The 20,298-nt window shown below is 37.8% G+C and overlaps 1 long non-coding RNA gene across 2 annotated transcripts in view; it reads right to left on the reverse strand.

Annotated features, from left to right (window-relative positions):
- Positions 1-202: 202 nt before the first annotated feature.
- The window catches only part of LOC123333810, a 32,828-nt gene continuing 12,732 nt past the window's right edge, over positions 203-20,298 (reverse strand). Inside the window, exons 2-5 of one of the 2 annotated variants that reach the window (XR_006551396.2) lie at positions 13,722-13,804; positions 9,073-9,151; positions 8,277-8,323; positions 203-1,004 (exon numbers count right to left, since the gene is read on the reverse strand). This is a non-coding gene — a long non-coding RNA (uncharacterized LOC123333810). The remainder of the gene's footprint in view (positions 1,005-8,276; positions 8,324-9,072; positions 9,152-13,721; positions 13,805-20,298) is intronic. The other variant, XR_006551395.2, reaches the window with a different exon arrangement.

Raw genomic sequence — 20,298 nt, forward strand, 5'->3', positions numbered from 1 at the left:
TTCTTGCCTGGAGAATTCCATGGACAGAGGAGCCTGGCCAGCTGCAGTCCATAGGGTTGCACAGAGACAGACACGGCTGAAGTGACTTAGCATGCACACATGCATTTAAGTTATGGGATAGCAGGAGAAGAGTAAACATCACTCAAGGATTTTACTTCTTCTGCTGGAGAAAATATTAGTGCGTTTTCTGTTGTACGCAGGGTAGTTGTATCATGTAAGGTGGAACTATGACTTTTTTATTATTTGGAGATTAAGTGTGGTTTAAGAAAATATGTAGAGGGGAGGAAACCAGGATGGCAGAGTAGGAGGACACAGAGCTAATCGCCCCCAAATCACATCAAAAATACATTTACATGTAGAGCAATGTTCGCTTAGAACTGGAGATGGTCAGAAAGACTTTTAAACATCCAAGGCTGTAAGAGAGATCCACATGGAGTCACGTAGGAAGGGAAGAAAAGTGATCATGTCAGGACCTTTACCCCTAAAATGTGACACAGAAGAGAAGGAGGATTATACAGGCTCTGAGAGCCAGCCTGGGGAATTAGTGGTTGCACGCACATACGTCAGAGACTTGGAACCCAAAATCCCTTATCTGGTTTGAAAACCATGGACTGACTGAGGAGCTGTAAAAAGTCTAGACTCCAGTCATGAGGAGCGCACACACACTTGCTAACTCCTCAAATAGGTTGGGGGAACCAGATTTAAAATGCCCAGGACTTCAGCTGGTTTCCTGCAACCGTTCCAATGTGCACCCCAGCCTGCGACTAGGGCAAAGGTAACCACAATCAAGAAAAGAATGCATTTGATGGGGACAAAGCCCGTTTGGACTCAGCACAGCACATGAGTGGGGCAAGGGCAGTTGTTACTGGAGCACATGAACGCAGTGGAGTCAGGATTGGTCTGGAACTCCAACTGGTATGCTGGTACTACTCCATAGGTGATCACTCCAGCTCCTCTTGCTCCAGAACTGCTCACCTCTGTGGTGAAGGTGTTGGTGCTGGGAGCTAAAAGAGAACACACTTAGTGGGAACAGAAATAGCTCAGACCAGATCCTTAGGGTTTCTACTCCAGCAACTTGAGACCCAATCCTACTCCCAATAAGGCAGTGTTGATCACTAAGCAGAGGAGAAACTCAAGCTCCCACCTGATTCTGGCTCTAGACTCCCCATCTACAGCCCCACCTTCCACTAAGGTGATGGCTGGTAGCACATAGTGAGGGAAGACATGACTCATGTTCAGTTCAGATTCAGTTAGCCCACCAAAGTCACTGGACACATACAGACTCAATAGGGATGCTTGCACATAAGCACACCATTTCAAGATCAGGATAGATAACTATCTCACCTAATTTCAAGAGACAAAAATTAATTTAAGCAAAATGAGAAGACAGAGCAATTTGTTTCAAATTAAAGAATAAGAAAAAAAACCTGAAAAACAACTACCAAAAGAGAGATACATAATTTACCAGATAAATAGTTCAAACACTTAGTAATAAAATGGTAATTGAACTTTGGAAAAGAATAGATGGACACAGTGAGCATTTTAATAAGGAACTGTAAATATTAAAAAGAACTGGTCATAACTGAAATACAAAACACACTAGAAGTAATTAACAGTGGACTAGGTAAACAGAAGATTCTATAAGTCATTTAGAAGATAAAATAATGGAAATCACTCAACTAGAACAGCAAAAGGAAAACTAAGTTAAAAAAGGGAAAATACTTTAAGGAACCCATGGGACAACATCAATACCATATTTGTAATATGGAATCCCAGAAGGAAAAAAAAGAGAAAAAAGGATCAAAATGTATTTGATGAAATTATGGCTGAAAATTTCTTGAATCTGAAGAAAGAATTCTGTAGCCCTCCAGGCTCCACTGTCCACGGAAATTGCCTGGAGCGGGTAGCCATTCACTTCTCCAGGTGATCTTCCCAACCCAGGAATCAACCCCAGGTCTTCTGCATTGAAAGCACATTCTTCACTGTCTGAGCCATCATGGAAGCCCACAGGAAGCACAGGGAGTCCCAGATAAGATGAATCCACATCATACATATTATAATTAAAATGGAAAATGTTAAAGATAAAGAGAAAATTCTAAAGACAGCAAGAGAAAAACAAAAAGTAACACATAAAGGAACCCTCTAAGGCTATGAGCTGATTTTTCTGTAGATATTTTGCAGGCCATAAGAGGGTGCCTTGATGTATTTAAAATCCTGGAAGGGAAAAAAATCTACAACCTAAGATACTGCAGTCAGCAAAATTGCCATTCAGAATTAAAAGAGAGATAAAGAACTTCTCAGACAAGCAGAAACGAAAGCAGTCCATCAATACCAAACTGACACTGAAGAAATGTCAAAGGATCTTCCTTAAGTGAAAAACAAGGCTACAACAGAAGTAAGAATTTATAGAAAGGTAAAATCCCACTAGGAAGGCTAACTATTTAGTAAAGGCTGTGGATCAACTACTTAAGTAATCTAGTAGAAAGATTAAAAAACAAAAACTGTAAAATCAACTATAACTACAATAAACAAGGAATAAATACAAAGATGTAAAATATGACATTAAAAATACAAAATGTGGGAGGGAAATAAAAAATGTAGATATCTTAGAATATCTACATATATCTTAGAATATCTACATATAAGTGCTTGAACTTAAACACCTACCAATTTAAAACAAATATATATATACTCATAGGTCAACATATATGAAATCAGTGGTAGCAACAGATCAAAACCTACAATAGATACACAAAAACTAAAGATAAATATACCAAGTATACCATAAAGAAAATTATCAACCACAAAGGAAGAAACTAAGAGAACAGAAAACTACAAAACAACCGGAAACTAAGTTACAAAATAGCGGTAAACACATAGCTATCAATAATCACTTCAAATGTCAATGGATTAAATGCTCTGATCAAAAAAACAAAGAAATAAAAGGAATCCAAATTGGAAAAGAAGAAGTAAAGCTCTCACTGTTTGCAGATGACATGATCCTCTACATAGAAAACCCTAAAGACTCCACCAGAAAATTACTAGAACTAATCAATGACTATAGTAAAGTTGCAGGATATAAAATCAACACCCAGAAATCCCTTGCATTCCTATACACTAATAATGAGAAAACAGAAAGAGAAATTAAGGAAACAATTCCATTCACCATTGCAACGGAAAGAATAAAATACTTAGGAATATATCTACCTAAAGAATCTAAAGACCTATATAGAAAACTATAAAACACTGGTGAAAGAAATCAAAGAGGACACTAACAGATGGAGAAATATACCATGTTCATGGATTGGAAGAATCAATGTAGTGAAAATGAGTATACTACCCAAAGCAATCTATAGATTCAATGCAATCCCTATCAAGCTACCAACAGCATTCTTCACAGAGCTAGAACAAATAATTTCACAATTTGTATGGAAAAACAAAAAACCTCGAATAGCCAAAGCGATCTTGAGAAAGAAGAATGGAACTGGAGGAATCAACCTACCTGACTTCAGGCTCTACTACAAAGCCACAGTTATCAAGACAGTATGGTACTGGCACAAAGACAGAAATATAGATCAATGGAACAAAATAGAAAGCCCAGAGATAAATCCACGCACATATGGACACCTTATCTTTGACAAAGGAGGCAAGAATATACAATGGATTAAAGACAATCTCTTTAACAAGTGGTGCTGGGAACTCTGGTCAACCACTTGTAAAAGAATGAAACTAGAACACTTTCTAACACCATACACAAAAATAAACTCAAAATGGATTAAAGATCTCAACGTAAGACCAGAAACTATAAAACTCCTAGAGGAGAACATAGGCAAAACACTCTCTGACATACATCACAGCAGGATCCTCTATGACCCACCTCTCAGAATATTGGAAATAAAAGCAAAAATAAACAAATGGGACCTAATTAACCTTAAAAGCTTCTGCACATCAAAGGAAACTATTAGCAAGGTGAAAAGACAGCCTTCAGAATGGGAGAAGATAATAGCAAATGAAGCAACTGACAAACAACTAATCTCGAGAATATACAAGCAACTCCTACAGCTCAACTCCAGAAAAATAAATGACCCAATCAAAAAATGGGCCAAAGAACTAAATAGACATTTCTCCAAAGAAGACATCCAGATGGCTAACAAACACATGAAAAGATGCTCAACATCACTCATTATCGGAGAAATGCAAATCAAAACCACTATGAGGTACCATTTCACACCAGTCAGAATGGCTGCGATCCAAAAGTCTACAAGTAATAAATGCTGGAGAGGGTGTGGAGAAAAGGGAACCCTCTTACACTGTTGGTGGGAATGCAAACTAGTACAGCCACTATGGAGAACAGTGTGGAGATTCCTTAAAAAACTGGAAATAGACATGCCTTATGATCCAGCAATCCCACTGCTGGGCATAAACACTGAGAAAACCAGAAGGGAAAGAGACACGAGTACCCCAATGTTCATCGCAGCACTGTTTATAATAGCCAGGACATGGAAGCAACCTAGATGTCCATCAGCAGATGAATGGATAAGAAAGCTGTGGTACATATACACAATGGAGTATTATTCAGCCATTAAAAAGAATACATTTGAATCAGTTCTAATGAGGTGGATGAAACTGGAGCCTATTATACAGAGTGAAGTAAGCCAGAAAGAAAAACACCAATACAGTATACTAACGCATATATATGGAATTTAGAAAGATGGTAACAATAACCCTGTGTACGAGACAGCAAAAGAGACACTGATGTATAGAACAGTCTTGTGGACTCTGTGGGAGAGGGAGAGGGTGGGAAGATTTGGGAGAATGGCATTGAAACATGTAAAATATCATGTATGAAATGAGTTGCCAGTCCAGGTTCGATGCACGATACTGGATGCTTGGGGCTGGTGCACTGGGACGACCCAGAGGGATGGTATGGGGAGGGAGGAGGGAGGAGGGTTCAGGATGGGGAACACATGTATACCTGTGGCGGATTCATTTTGATATTTGGCAAATCTAATACAGTTATGTTAAGTTTAAAAATAAAATAAAATTAAAAAAAAAAATTAAAAAAAACAAAAAAAAACAAAGGGTGACTCATTAGGAAAAAAAAATTATGCTGCTTATAAGATATTCACTTCAGAGCTGAAGAAACCCACAGAGTTTAGGTGAGGGAATGGAAAAAGACGTTTCATGCAAACAGAAATAACAAGAAACCTGGGGTAGCAGTACTTGCATCAGACAATACAGACTTTGAGAAAAGGTCTACAACATAAAGCAAAGAGAGGATTTATATAATGATAAACAGATAGTACAAGAAAAGAATATAGAATGTGTTAGTATATATGCACCTAATATATGAGTATTAAATATATAAAGCATGTTATAACAGACATAAAGAGACTTATAAGTATGTAATAATAATATGTGGAGAAGGAAATGGCAACCGACTCCAGTGTTCTTGCCTGGAGAATCCCAGGGACGGGGGAGCCTGGTGGGCTGCCATCTATGGGGTCGCACAGAGTCGGACACGACTGAAGCGACTTAGCAGCAGCAGCAATAATAATATGGAAATTTAACACCCCTGATACAATTGACATATCCAGACAGAAAATTAATAAGGAAATAGCAGTCTTAAATGAAAATAAAAGCACAACTTCCCAAAATCTATGGAATGCAGCAGAAACAATTCTAAGAGGGAAGTTAATGCAAAACAGGCCTGTCTCAAGAAATAAGAAAAACTTCAACAAAACCCTAACCTACCATCATTAAGAATTAGAAAAAGAACAAACACAGCCCAAAGAAGCAGAAATAAGAAAACAATAACGATTAGAGAGAAAAATAAATGAAATAGAGATTTTTTTTTAAAAAGCAATAAAAAGATCAGTGAAATCAAAATCTAGTGTTTTGAAAAGATAAGATAAGTATACCTGTGGCATATTCATGTTGATATATGGCAAAACCAATACAATATTGTAAAGTTAAAAAATAAAATAAAATTTAAAAAATAAAAAAAAGAAAAGATAAGCAAAATTAATAAGCTTTTAGCCAGGTTCATCAGGAAATAAAGAGTAAGGGTGCAAATAAACAGAATAAGAAATGAAAGAGTAGAAATAAACACCAATATTAAAAAGATGTATAAAGTCATAAGAGACTAAGAAAAGCTACATGCTTATAAACTGGACAACTTGGAAGAAACAAATAAATTTTTAGAAATATACAATCTTCCAAGACTGAACCAGGAAGAAACAGACAATCAGAACAGACTGATAGCTAGTAGTGAAATTGAATTTAGAATAAAAAAACTTCTGGTAAATCAAAGGTCAGAACCCTATGGTTTCACAGGTGAATTATATGAAACATATAAAGAAAAGCTAATATGTCAAACTATTCCAAAAAATCAAAGAGGACAGAACACTCTAAAACTCATTCTATGAGGTCAACATTACCCTGATATGAAAACCAAAGACACTACAAAAGACCAAATTACAGACCAATATCTCCAATAAATATAGATGCAAAAATCCTTAACAAAAATTAGCAAATATAATTCAAATGTATATAAAAAAGATCATACATCAAGATCAAATGGGCTTTATTCCACAGACACAAGGATGGTTCAATATCAACAAATCAATCAATGCCATAAACCATGTCATCAAAAAGGATAAAACAGTACCATCTCAACAGATACAAACAAAATCATTTAATAAAACTCTGATCAAAATGGGTATAAACAGAATATATCTCAACATAATAAAGACCATTTATGAGAAATCCACAGCTAATAACATACTGCTAGTGAAAAGCTGCAGAGAAGGCAATGGCAACCCACTCCAGTATTCTTGCCTGGAAAATCCCATGGACAGAGGAGCCTGGTAGGCTGCAGTCCATGGGGTTGCTAAGAGTCGGACATGACTGAGTGACTTCACTTTCATTTTTCACTTTCATGCATTGGAGAAGGAAATGGCAACCCACTCCAGTGTTCTTGCCTGGAGAATCCCAGGGACCGGGGAGCCTGATGGGCTGCCATCTATGGGGTTGCAGAGTCGGACACGACTGAAGCAACTTAGCAGCAGCAAATGTCCTGGCCACAGCAATCAAACAAGAAAAAGAAATGAAAAGTATCCAAAATGGAAGGAAAGAAGTAAAACTGTCACTATTTATAGATAACACAATACTATATATAGAAAATCCTAAAGTTTCCACCAAAAAAACCTATTAAAACTAATAAATGAATTCAGTAAAGTTGTAGGATACAAAACTAATACACATAAATCTGTTGTTTTTCTATACACTAATAATGAACTATCAGAAAGAGAAGGAATAAAACTATTTTGCTTAAAATTACATCAAAAAGAATAAAATAACTATAAAGAAACTTAACCAAGGAGATGAAAGACTATATGCCCCAAACTATAAAACACTGATGAAGGAAATTAAAGATGATACAAATGGAAAAGTATCCTGTGCTTTTGGATTAGAAGAATTAATATTGGTAAAATGTCCATACTACCCCAAAACAAACAACATATTGAATGTGATTACTATCAAAATACTCATGACATTTTTCACAGAGCTAGAACAAACGATTTATATGGAACTGCAAAAGACCCCAAATTACCAAAGCTATCTTAAAAAAAAAAAAAGCTGGAAATATCACACACCCTGAATTCAAAAAATAGTGCAAAGCTACAGTAATTGAATCATTATAAGGCTGGCACTAAAACAATCACATAGATCAATGGAACAGAACAGAGAGCCCAGAAACAAACACATGCAACCATGGTCAATTAATCTATGACAAAGGAGGCAAGAATACACAACGGGACAATCTCTTCAATAAGCAGTTTTGGGAAACCTGGACAAGTCCATGTAAAATAATTCAACTAGAATATTTTCTCACACCACATACAAAAGTAAAATCAAAATGGATTAAAGATCTAAGTGTAAGACTGCAAATCATAAAACTCCTAGAAGAAAACATAGGCAGAACACTGTGACAAAAATCATAGCAATATTTCTTTTGTATCTGTTTCTAGGGCAAAAGAAAGAAAAGGAAAAATAAACAAGTGGGACCTAATTAAACTTAACATTTTTGTGTAGCAAGGAAAATCATCAGCAAAATGAAAAAACAAAATACTAGGGAAAATATTTGCAAATGATATAACTGATTAAGGATTAGTATCCAAAATATATAAGGAGCTCATACAACTTAAAATGGAAAAAAAATTCAATTTTAAAATGGGGAAAGAAACCTGAATAGACAATGGAATATTACTTACCCTCACGAATTAATGAAATGTTTCCAGTTTCAACAACATGGATGGACCTGGAAGGTATTATGATTAATGAAATCAGTTAGCTAGAGAATGACATATACTGTATGTTATCATTTATATGTAAAATCTAAAAAAAAATAAAGCAAATGAATGAATATAAAAAAACAGAAAACGACTCACAGATATAGAAAACAATATAGTGGTTACCAATTGGAAGAGGGAATGAGGGAGGGGCAAGATAGGTGTAGCAGATTTCGAGGCACAAACCATCATGTATAAAATAAATAAGCTATAAAATATATTGCTCAGAACAGAGAATATAGCCAATATTTTATAATAACTTTAGATAGAGTATAATTTAAAAAATATTAGATCACCATGCTATATACTGAAACTAATATGACATTTAAATCAACTGTACTTCAATAAAAATATAAAATAAAATTGAAATTAAACACATGTACAGACGCCACGTTGTCAGAGGTGGGCTTGTGATGGTTAATTTTGTGTGTCAATTTGACTGGGCTAAGGGATGCCCAATATCTGTAAAACATTATTTATGGGTGTGTCTATGAGGGTACCTCTAAAGAAATTAGCATTCGAAACAGTAAACTGAGTAAAGAAGATGTTCCTCAACAATGCAGGTTGGCATCATCCAATATACTTAGGACCCAAATAGAATCCAAAGGTAAAGAAAGAGTTAATTTGCTTTCTGCCTGAGCTAAGATATCTATCTTCTTCTGCCCTCAAACACTGGTGCTCCCATTTTTCTGGGCTTTGGACTTTGACTGAATTATACCACCAAGTCTTCTGGGTCTCCAGCTTGCAGATGGCAGATTGTAGGACTTCTTGGCTTCCACAATCACACAGGCCAAATCCTATTATAAATACACACACACACACATATATATATATAATTTCATTTATATTTGTAAATATAAATATATTTTGTATACTATTGGTTCTGTTTCACCAAAGAACACAAACTAATACACCATGTCCAGCAGCATTCCAGCAATTGCATTTTGAAAAATGTTCCCTGCTGCAGCTGGCATGCTCTTTCTCCAAAAATGTCAGTTGCCTGTTTGAAACTATTTTGTTGGGGCTTGCCACAGACTCCATGCACCTCTTATCTGCCAGAGACTCCATGCTCAAATAATGCATGCACCATTGTAAGATCTTCTGGGTCACATGACCCAAGTGGTATGACTACTCGTACTATAGCCTCCACAGGTCCTGTCTTGCCCAGGGCCCCTACTGAAACCTGGCAGCTTTCCACATCACTTGCTCAATCATTCAGTAGAGTTCGCTGATGCACAGTTTGCACCAAACAGTGATGTTTGCTGCTCATTGCTTCTTATTTAAGGCTAGGACGCACAAGGTATACTAATTTCCCCTTTACCTTAGACTAGTGCCCCAGATTATTGGCTTGCTAAAAGAGTCACAGATGTGACAAGCCACCAGATTGTCATATAACATATCTTTCCTACTCTCTGAAGCACGTGTGTCTTATCATGGCATCCAGTCACCTAGGCTGTGTATTCCCTTTTCTCTGAAATTCTGCTTCTCTCACTATCAAGACATTTGCTTATTCACCAGTTCAGTATGCTCTCCAGCTACAGGTGACAAGGATCTCTTTAAAGGCTGCCAAGGAGGACCTTTCACTTTCACACTTATCTTTAAATAGATGATTAATTATTTTCTCTCCTTACTGTACCAGCAGACATTCACCAGTAGCCACCCAGTTACATATTCCTTAATTTTACTATTTTTCCTGTATGTTTTGAATGCCAATGACCCTGTAAAAGCTAGCACATCTCCATCATCTTAGCAACTGTACTGCTACAATATCCAAGGAACTATCAAGTCACCATTTATCATTAGGGACAGGGTCTTCATTGCCATCCAGCTGGTATATGATCCAGCTCCAAAATTACATCTTTAGAATTTGCTTGACAGGACCATTTCTGACATAAGTTATCTTAAAACGGGTTCCCTAGAATCAGAGTCTTAGGCAGAGAATCTTCAGCAAGTGATTTATTTAGAGTGCTCTCAAGGTCAACATTTAAAGAGGGGAGGGAAAGAGGATAGGGCAAGATAAGAAGCGAGACAAAGATGTGGCTTCAGGAGAAATTAATCCTCAACCTGAACTCATGAAGAGCTCTGTAGTCTCAACTGTTTACAGAGGTTTCACTGCTTATATCCAAGGGTGTTGAGCTGTTATACCCTTATATTAGTCAACCACTGATTACTGAACACTGCTAAAGTGGAGGGTTGCATAACTTTCTAGGCAGTGCTTACTAGCTAAAGGCTCTCCTTTCCTTGCTCATGCTCATATATGCATCCTCAGTAGTGGCTGACGCTTTGCAATCCCATGGACTGTAGCCCACCATGGTCCTCTTTCCATGAATTTTTCCAAATAATAGAGTGGGATGCCATTTCCTACTCTAGGAGATCTTCCTGACCAAGGGATCAAACCCACATCTCCTGCATTGGCAGGCAGATTCTTTACCACCGCACCACCTGGGAAGCCCAAAGGCCCTCCCCATTACAGCTAAAACATCGGTTGTCAGAAACCAACACCTGCAGCATCTGGGTGATGACTATGACTGTACCATTCTGACAAACAAGATGAGTTTGGGTACCAGCAAGAGCCGGCTCATTAGAGAGGATCCTGATGCTGGAAAGGATTGAAGGCAGGAGAAGGGGATGACAGAGGACAAGATGATAGGATGGCATCACTGACTCAATGGACATGAGTCTGAGCAAGCGCTGGGCAATGGTGAAGGACAGGGAGGCCTGGCATGCTTCAGTCCATGGGAGATGCATCAATTCTTCAGCAATCAGCTATCTTCATAGTCCAACTCTCACATCCATACATGACTACTGGAAAATACGTAGCTTTGACTAGATGGACCTTTGTTGGCAAAGTAATGTCTCTGCTTTTTAATATGCTGTCTAGGTTGGTCCTAACTTTTCTTCCAAGTAGCAAGTGTCTTTTAATTTCATGGCTGTAGTAACCATCTGAGGTGATTTTGGAGCCTCCAAAAATAAAGTCTCACACTGTTTCCATTGCTTCCCCATCTATTTGCTATGAAGTGGTGGGACCAGATGCCATGATCACATGGACCACAGCCTTGTCTAACTCAATGAAACTATGAGCCATGCCATGTAGGGCCACTCAAGACGGACGGGTCTTGGTGGAGAGTTCTGACAAAACGTGGTCCACTGGAGAAGGGAATGGCAAACCACTTCAGTATTCTTGCCTTGAGAACCTCATGGACAGTATGAAAAGGCAAAAAGATATGACACTGAAAGATGAACTCCCCAGGTCAGTAGGTGCCTAATATGTTACTGGAGATCAGTGGAGAAATAACTCCAGAAAGAATGAAGAGATGGAGCCAAAGCAACAACAATATCCAGTTGTGGTTGTGACTAGTAATGGAAGTAAAGTCCAATGCTGTAAAGAGTAATATTGCATAGGAACCTGGAATGTTAGGTCCATGAATCAAGGCAAATTGGAAGTGGTCAAACAGGAGATGGCAAGAGTGAACATTGACATTTTAGGAATCAGTGAACTAAAATGGACTGGAATGGGTGAGTTTAACTCAGATGACCATTATACCTACTACTATATATGGGCAAGAATCCCTTAGAAAAAATGGACTAGCCATTATAGTCAACAAAAGAGTCTGAAATGCAGTACTTGGATGCTATCTCAAAAATGACAGAATGATCTCTGTTCGTTTCCAAGGCAAACCATTCAATATCACAGTAATCCAAGTCTGTGCCCTGACCAGTAATGCTGAAGAAGCTGAAGTTGAACGGTTCTATGAAGACCTACAAGACCTTCTAGAACTAACACCCAAAAAAGATGTCCTGTTCATTATAGGGGACTGGAATGCAAAAATAGGGAGTCAAGAAATGCCTGGAGTAACAGGCAAACTTGGCCTTGGAGTACAGAATGAAGCAGCGCAAAGGCAAATAGAGTTTTGCCAAGAGAATGCACTGGTCATAGAAAACACCCTCTTTCAACACACAAGAGAGGATTCTACACATGGACATCACCAGATGGTCAACACCAAAATCAGATTTATTATATTCTTTGCAGCCAAAGATGGAGAGGCTCTATACAGTCAGCAAAAATAAGACCGGGAGCTGACTGCAGCTCAGATCATGAACTCCTTATCACCAAATTCAGACTTAAATAGAAGAAAGTAGGGAAAACCACTAGACCATTCAGATATGACCTAAATCAAATTCTTATGGTTATACAGTAGAAGTAACAAATAGATTCAAAGGATTAGATCTGATAGACAGAGTGCCTTAAGAACTATGGGCAGAGGTTCATGACATTGTACAGGAGGAAGTGATGAAGACCATCCCCAAGAAAAAGTAATGCAAAAAGGCAAAACAGTTGTCTGAGGATGCCTTACAAATAGCTGTGAAAAGAAGAGACACAAAAGGCAAAGGAGAAAAAGAGATAGACTTGGGATAGTTTTATCTGATAGGTTTCAATGCCTATCAGAGAACTTTCCCAATTTACAGTATATGTAATATCAACTATAGTTTTGGAGTAAGGATACATTTAAGTTAGAAGGCAGAAGAAGTAGAAGGTGACAGGATGAGATGGTTGGATGGCATTACTGATTCAATGGACATAAATTGGGGAAAACTCGAGGAGATGGTGAGGGACTGGGAGGCCTGGCGTGCTACAGTCCATGGGATGGCAAAAAGTCAGACACAACTTGGCGACGAAACATTTAAGTTAATGTGTTTAATGCCCTCAATACTGCTACTTTGTTAATATATTTAGAGTATTATTGGCACAAAGATTTCTCAGTATCTGATTAATCTCTAGAATAACAGCCTTTAGACACAATAGCTTTTAAACAGCTTGATCTGAAAGTTGTGGCTTTACAAATTCAAGGTTTATTTAATTCAAAAATCTTCTCTTACAGAAATAGCCTTTATGTTATTCTTTGGGGTCATCTTTCAGTGTGCTGCTGCATACCACATGTGTGAATGCTACAGCACAGAGTCGCAGTTGTTTATGAACTTTGTTGAGAGCAAAGGTTTATTTGCATAAAGTCTAATAGCCTTTGACAAGATTGTAGCTCTTCTAATGGCAAAACAGTCATCTGTTTCTCTAAGCACCTGATTAAAATAAAGCAAGAAGATGAAAAGGTATTTAAACACGTTTCAGACTAATTAATAATGCCAGTCTAAAATAACTGGAAAGACAAGAATGTTCTCTTGGTGTTCCTCCTTCTTATCTTGATCCTTAGTAAAGCAATGTGTATGCACCCGCAGTTCCCAGGCTCAGTTTGATTATTTTTATCCAATTTCTTTACCTCTTCAATCATTCTATATCTTATCAGAAACAAAAATAAAAACATGCTGTATTTCTATAATTAAATCACCTCTGTTTAGTTTTCCTGTACTTACTCTTTTATTCTGAAGTTACGTGGGGCAGTTCTGCATTGCTCAATATTGTCCATTTTTTTCCCCAATGTTATGACTTCTTCTACCTTAAAATATAAAGGAAAATTTTAAGAGTTGGAAAGAACCATAGGATAGATTTATCTGGTTTTCTACTTTTATCTGTGTCAACAATTTAAATCTACAGAAATTGCACAAATGAGTAGGTGACTATGCTAGGAAGAGAATTCTGTTTTCCTGATTAATATTCTCTGAGTCTCCATTTATCCCACGCTACTATTAAGACACTATTAATGTCTCTATTCACCCATCCTTTTATGAGTTCATATATGTAAGCTCTTAGAATCTTACTGCCTGCTGCATGTAATATTTATTAATGTTTTATTTTTCTTATAATTAACTATCATTTAATTATTTCATTATAGGTAATTAGAATTTTTGTTAAATCAGAACCACATGAATAATTGTCTATAATAGATTTACATTGCCTCTCCCTTCAAGGAGAATCACTGTACTTTATAAAAACTCATTAAAGTGGGTAGAATAAGAGCCCTTCCCAAAGATGTCTGAACCTTAATTCCTCAAACCTGAATATGTCATGCTGCTACTGCTGCTAAATCGCTTCAGTCGTGTCCGACTCTGTGCGACCCCATAGACAGCAGCCCGCCAGGCTCCCCCATCCCTGGGATTCTCCTGCCAAGAATACTGGAGTGGGTTGTCATTTCCTTCTCCAATGCATGAAAGTGAAACATGAAAGTGAAGTCGCTCAGTCGTGTCCGACTCTTAGTGACCTCATGGACTGCAGCCTACCAGGCTCCTCCATCCACAGGATTTTCCATGCAAGAGTACTGGAGTGGGATGCCATTGCCTTCTCCGAATATGTCATATTTCATGGCAAAGTGAGAAGAATTAAGGTTGTAGAGGGAATCAAGGTTGCTAATCAACTCACCTTGAGTTGAGGAGATTATTTTGGATTATCCCAATGAGACCAATGTTATCTCAAAGGTCTTTATAAGTGCAAGAGAGAGGCAAAAAAAAAAAAAAAAAAAAAAAAGGGAGAAAAAGAGAGTTGGCAGTGAGAAAAGGACTAGCTCAGAGTTGCTCACTCTGAAGATGGAGGAAAAGAGCCAAAGCCGAGGAATACAGGTTGCATGGAGAATCAGCAAAAAGGAACAGAGCCTCTAGAGTGGTAGGAAGCCCTGGAGACATTTTCATTTTAGCCCAGTGAGACCCATTGCAGTCTCCCGAACCATAGGACTGAAAGACAATAAACGTATGATTACATTAGTGGTAATTTGTTACAGTATCCATAGGAAATGAATATACTAATTTTTAAGAGAAATATAAAAAGAACATTCTTAAATGTAGAAGTTGCGCATTTGGTCAAATCAATTGTAGAAGAGTGACCAGCACTCTAGTACAGTGTTAAATGGTAGAAGAATCTGAGATAATGGGATATTCCACATTTGTACTGTCCAGTATGTAACCCTTCACTATACTGAGATCTTGAAACATACACCAGAGAAACAAAATTTTTAAATTTAATTTAAATTATAATTTAAATAGCCAGGTATGGCTAATAAATTGAACATTATGGTTAGTGTCTGGTTTATAATTAATGTTTCTCCTCTTTTCTGCCATGGGACTCAAAGACAATTCTCACAAAATAATAAGGTAGCAAGTCAGAAACAAGTCTTTACCTGCTCTAAGTACGAAAGTCATGTTTAGTAGATTATGTACTCGGTAAATATTTAATGAAGTTCGTGGGAATGTGGTGGCAACCACCATTAAAATCAAGGAGGGTTAGTGTAGAGGAAGACAGTTACTACAGGGAAGATAACTTTTTCCAGCCAAATTCCAGCAGGCTTGGCCTTTGCCAACAACAAGGTCAAGGGTATCCAACCAGCAATCTGCACATATCCAGTGTGGCCTTGACCCCACACAGCTGTCTGATAGTACAGGGCAGAGTAACAGAAAATCAGTTAAAATTCACTCCCAACTGTCAGACTTTTGCAATGTCCTGTTCTTTGTCCTCTTTGTATTTCTCCTGTTTACTCACTGAGTTTGGTTCCACCTGGTTTAACCTCTACCCTGTGCAACTTTCATAGAATAAGTAGTCTTTTCTAAGGCTTTCACAGGTGAAAGAAAAAAGGGATGGGAGGGGGGACTGAAACAGCAGCAGATTTTATTTTGAGAGTTAAGTTTTTAATTTGAAGGCAAAATTATATACACACATTTCTTTGGAATATTAATTTCAGTTAGTTTTGATTATTTTTCAGTGGGTTATAGAATTTCAAGTATGCACTTAAACTTCATTTCATAGCACAATAAGGCAGCTTCTTCCATTGCAGAATTTCTCACCTCCCCTCTCTATTCTCACTGTTTAGTGCTGATTCAGATTCCCACCATCTTCCTCTAATACCAACTATTATAAAAGAAAAGACTTATAAGCAGTCAATACGTGCCAGACCCTTTTCTAACACCCTTCTCTTTACTCAATGATGATGGCAATACTAATATTTGTATTTTGAAGATGAAGACATGAGGCATCCAAAGGATAATAGCTAACTTGCCTATGTTATACAGATAGCAACCAGCAAAGCCAGGACTGGAATGAAGGAAATCTGGAGATACAACCACTGCCCTCAGTCACTGTGGTCAAACTGACTTCAACCACTTCACAGGACACAGCATCAGTGAGCTGTGTTAGAAGACAAATCATAATTAGTGTGCTAGTATTATAAAATAGAGCAGTTAATCTAATAATTTAATAGCTAGTTAGTTTATACCTTGAAAAAACAGTGGATAATGAGATAATATTTTTTCAATAGAATGGAGATAATTCAAATTTACTCTTCTAAAAGCCCCAGGCAGGGACTTCCCTGGTGATCTAGTAGCTAAGATTTATCACTCCCAAGGCAGGGGGCCCTAGTTTAATCCCTAGTCAGGGAATAAGATCCCACATGCTGCAATTAAAGATACCACATGCCCCAACAAAAATTGAAGACCCACACAGTCAAATAAATTAATTAATTTTTTAAAAGTCTCAAGTAGAGGACACACACTTAGGACTCAGTAAATGTTAGGCATCTTATTTTTGAATTGGAAAATATGTACAGCTAGTGGATATGATTATGCACTATATTATATGTATATTATATATACATATATGTATATCATGTATCTGATATGTTGGTACATCTGATATGTTAGTGCAAAGACACAGAGTTTTGCCAAGAGAACACACTGGTCATAGAAAATGCCCTCTTAACACAAGAGAAGACTCTACACATGGACATCACCAGATGGCCAATACTGAAATCAGATTGATTATATTATTTGCAGCCAAAGATGGAGACGCTCTATACAGTCATCAAAAACAAGACTGGGAGCTGACTGCAGCTCAAATCATAAACTCCACATTGCAAAATTCAGACTTAGATTGCAGAAAGTAGTGAAAACCACTAGACCTAATTTAGGTATGACCTAAATCAAATTCCTTACGATTATACAGTGGAAGTGAGAAATAGATTCAAAGGATTAGATCTGATAGACAGAGTGCCTGAAGAACTATGGATGCAGGTTCGTGACATTGCACAGGAGAAAGTGATCAAGATCATCCCCAAGAAAAAGAAATCCAGAAAGGCAAAATGGTTGTCTAAGGAGGCCTTACAAATAGCTGAGCAAAGAATAGAAGCAAAAGGAAAAGGAGAAAAGGAAAGATATACCCATTTGAATGAAGAGTTCCAAAGAATAGCAAGGAGAGCTTCCTCAGTGATCAACGCAAAGAAACAGAGGAAAACAACAGAATGGGAAAGACTAGAGATATTTTCAAGAAAATTAGAGATACCAAGGGAACATTTCATGCAAAAATGGGCTCAATAGAGGACAGAAATGGTATGGACCTAACAGAGCAGAAGATATTAAGAAGAGGTGGCAAGAATACACAGAAAAACTATAAAAAAAAAGATCTTCATGACCCAGATAGCCATGATGGTGTGATCACTCACCAAGAGCCAGACATCCCGGGATGCAAAGTCAAGTGGGCCTTAGGAAGTATCACTACGTAAAAAGCTAGTGGAGGTGATGGAATTCCAGCTGAGCTATTTAAAATCTAAAAGATGATTCTGTGAAAGTGCTGCACTCAATATATCAGCAAACTTGGAAAACTCAGTAATGGCCAAAGGATGGGAAAAGATCTGTTTACATTCCAATCCCAAAGAAAGGCAATGCCAAAGAATATTCAAACTACTGCACAGTTGCAATCATCTCACACACTAGCAAAGTAATGCTCAAAATTCTATAAGCCAGGCTTCAACAGTATGTGAACCGTGAACTATCAGATGTTCAAGCTGGATTTAGAAAAGGCGGAAGAACCAGAGATTAAATTGCCAATATCCGTTGGATTATTGAAAAAGCAAGAGAGTTCCAGAAAAGCATCTACTTCTGCTTTATTGACTATGCCAAAGCCTTTGTCTGTGTGGATGACAAGAAACTGTGGAAAATTCTTCAAGAAATGGGAATACCAGACCACCTGATCTGCCTCCTAAGAAATCTGTATGCAGGTCAAGAAACAACAGTTAGAACTGGACATGGAACAACAGACTGGTTCCAAATCGGGAAAGGGGTACGTCAAGGCTATATATTGTCACCCTACTTATTTAACTTATATGCAGAGTACATCATGAGAAATGCTGGGCTGGAGGAAGCACAAGCTGGAATCAAGACTGCCAAGAGAAATATCAATAACCTCAGATATGTAGATGACACCATCCTTATGGCAGAAAGCAAAGAAGAACTAAATAGCCTCCTGATGAAAGTGAAAGAGGAGAGTGAAAAAGTTGGCTTAAAGTTCAATATTCAGAAAATGAAGATCATGGCATCCGGTCCCATCACTTCATGGCAAACAGATGGAGAAACAATGGAAACAGTGAGAGACTTTATTTTTAGGGGCTCCAAAGTCACTGTAGATGGTGACTGCAGCCATGAAGTTAAAAGATGGTTGCTCCTTGGAAGAAAAGCTATGACCAACCTAGACAGCATATTAAAAAGCAGAAACATTACTCTGCCAACAAAGATCCAGCTAGTCAAAGCTATGGTTTTTCCAGTAGTCATATGTGGATGTGAGAGTTGGACTATAAAGAAACCTGAATGCCGAAGAACTGATGCTTTTGAACTGTGGTGTTGGAGAAGACTCGAGAGTCCCTTGGACTGCAAGGAGATCCACACAGTCAATCCTAAAAGAAGTCAGTCCTGAGTATTCATTGGAAGGACTGATGCTGAAGCTGAAACTCCAATACTTTGGCCACCTGATGTGAAGAACTGACATTTGAAAAGACCCTGATGCTGGAAAAGATTGAGGGCAGGAGGAGAAGGGGATGACAGAGTATGAGATGGTTAGTTGGCATCACATACTTGATGGACATGAGTTTGACCAAGTTCCAGGATTTGATGATGGACAGGGAAGCCTGGCATGCTGCAGTCCATGGAGTCACCAAGAGTCAGACAGGACTGAGCGGCTGAACTGAACTGAACTGAGTGCATATGATTAAGAGGGTGGCAGGGGGGAGTTGAAATTTCTTCACTACAATATTTCAATTTTTCCCTTAATTTGATAGCTAACTGGTGTAAGCATACCAATGAACTAATCCCATCATACTTTTTTCAACCAGTTATTCCCATTTAATTTGGATCCTCAAAGTCCTGGTCTCCAGCATTTACCCACATCACAGTCACATTCTTTGAACTGGAATGTACTGCAGTATCCTACCAGCAATTCCCCTCCATCATCCATCCCTTATTCTTCAGAGTAACATTGTTAAAAACATTATCAAACAAACTTGACCAGGTCTTGCTCCTACTTTAAACCTTGTCATGTCTTTCTATCATCCTCAAGAAAAAAACCCAAATAATCCCAAGTAAAATTAATCATTCACATCTATATATTCATTGGAAGTAATCATTAATACCCATTCTTCCTCATCAATTCTCCCTTTCCCAAATCCTATTCCTCTACAACAAGCAGAGTTGCAATTTACAGTTTACAGTCATGCATAATACAATTGTCCTTGACAATTTCTTAGGAAGGAGCCATAGTAAAGACTTATTCTGTGTCAATCCAAAATGTCCAGCTTCTCCTCCATCTTTGAAATGATTAAAACTTAGGAAATCAGAGTTCTGTTTCCCATTGAATGCAAGGACATATATAATATTTCTGTCCTGTGTTGATGGACAAAACCATCCAGCATTTTCAAAAATTATCACTCTTGGCTCAGCATAAACATTTTAAATCACATAAAGGCATACAAGATTCATTTCAACTCACACTGGCAGGTACACACTACTTTCTGCCTCCCAAGTTGCTGTTTTGACACTGACCAAACTCTCTCACCAACCTATTCTTGCACTATTTCCACAGCCTTTCATTAACTGATTTCTATCTCTGGCTCCTGCAGCCCAGAAAAATCTTTCTAAAATACAAATCTGCTCAAGTCCATGCTTAAAATTCTGTGACTGCTTCTGATTGCCTAGGATATGATAAACCCCACATTCCTTAGCATAACATACAGGTCCTGTCAATTCA

The sequence above is a fragment of the Bubalus bubalis genome, chromosome 1 (assembly GCF_019923935.1).
Source record: "Bubalus bubalis isolate 160015118507 breed Murrah chromosome 1, NDDB_SH_1, whole genome shotgun sequence".
NCBI lineage: Eukaryota > Metazoa > Chordata > Mammalia > Artiodactyla > Bovidae > Bubalus > Bubalus bubalis.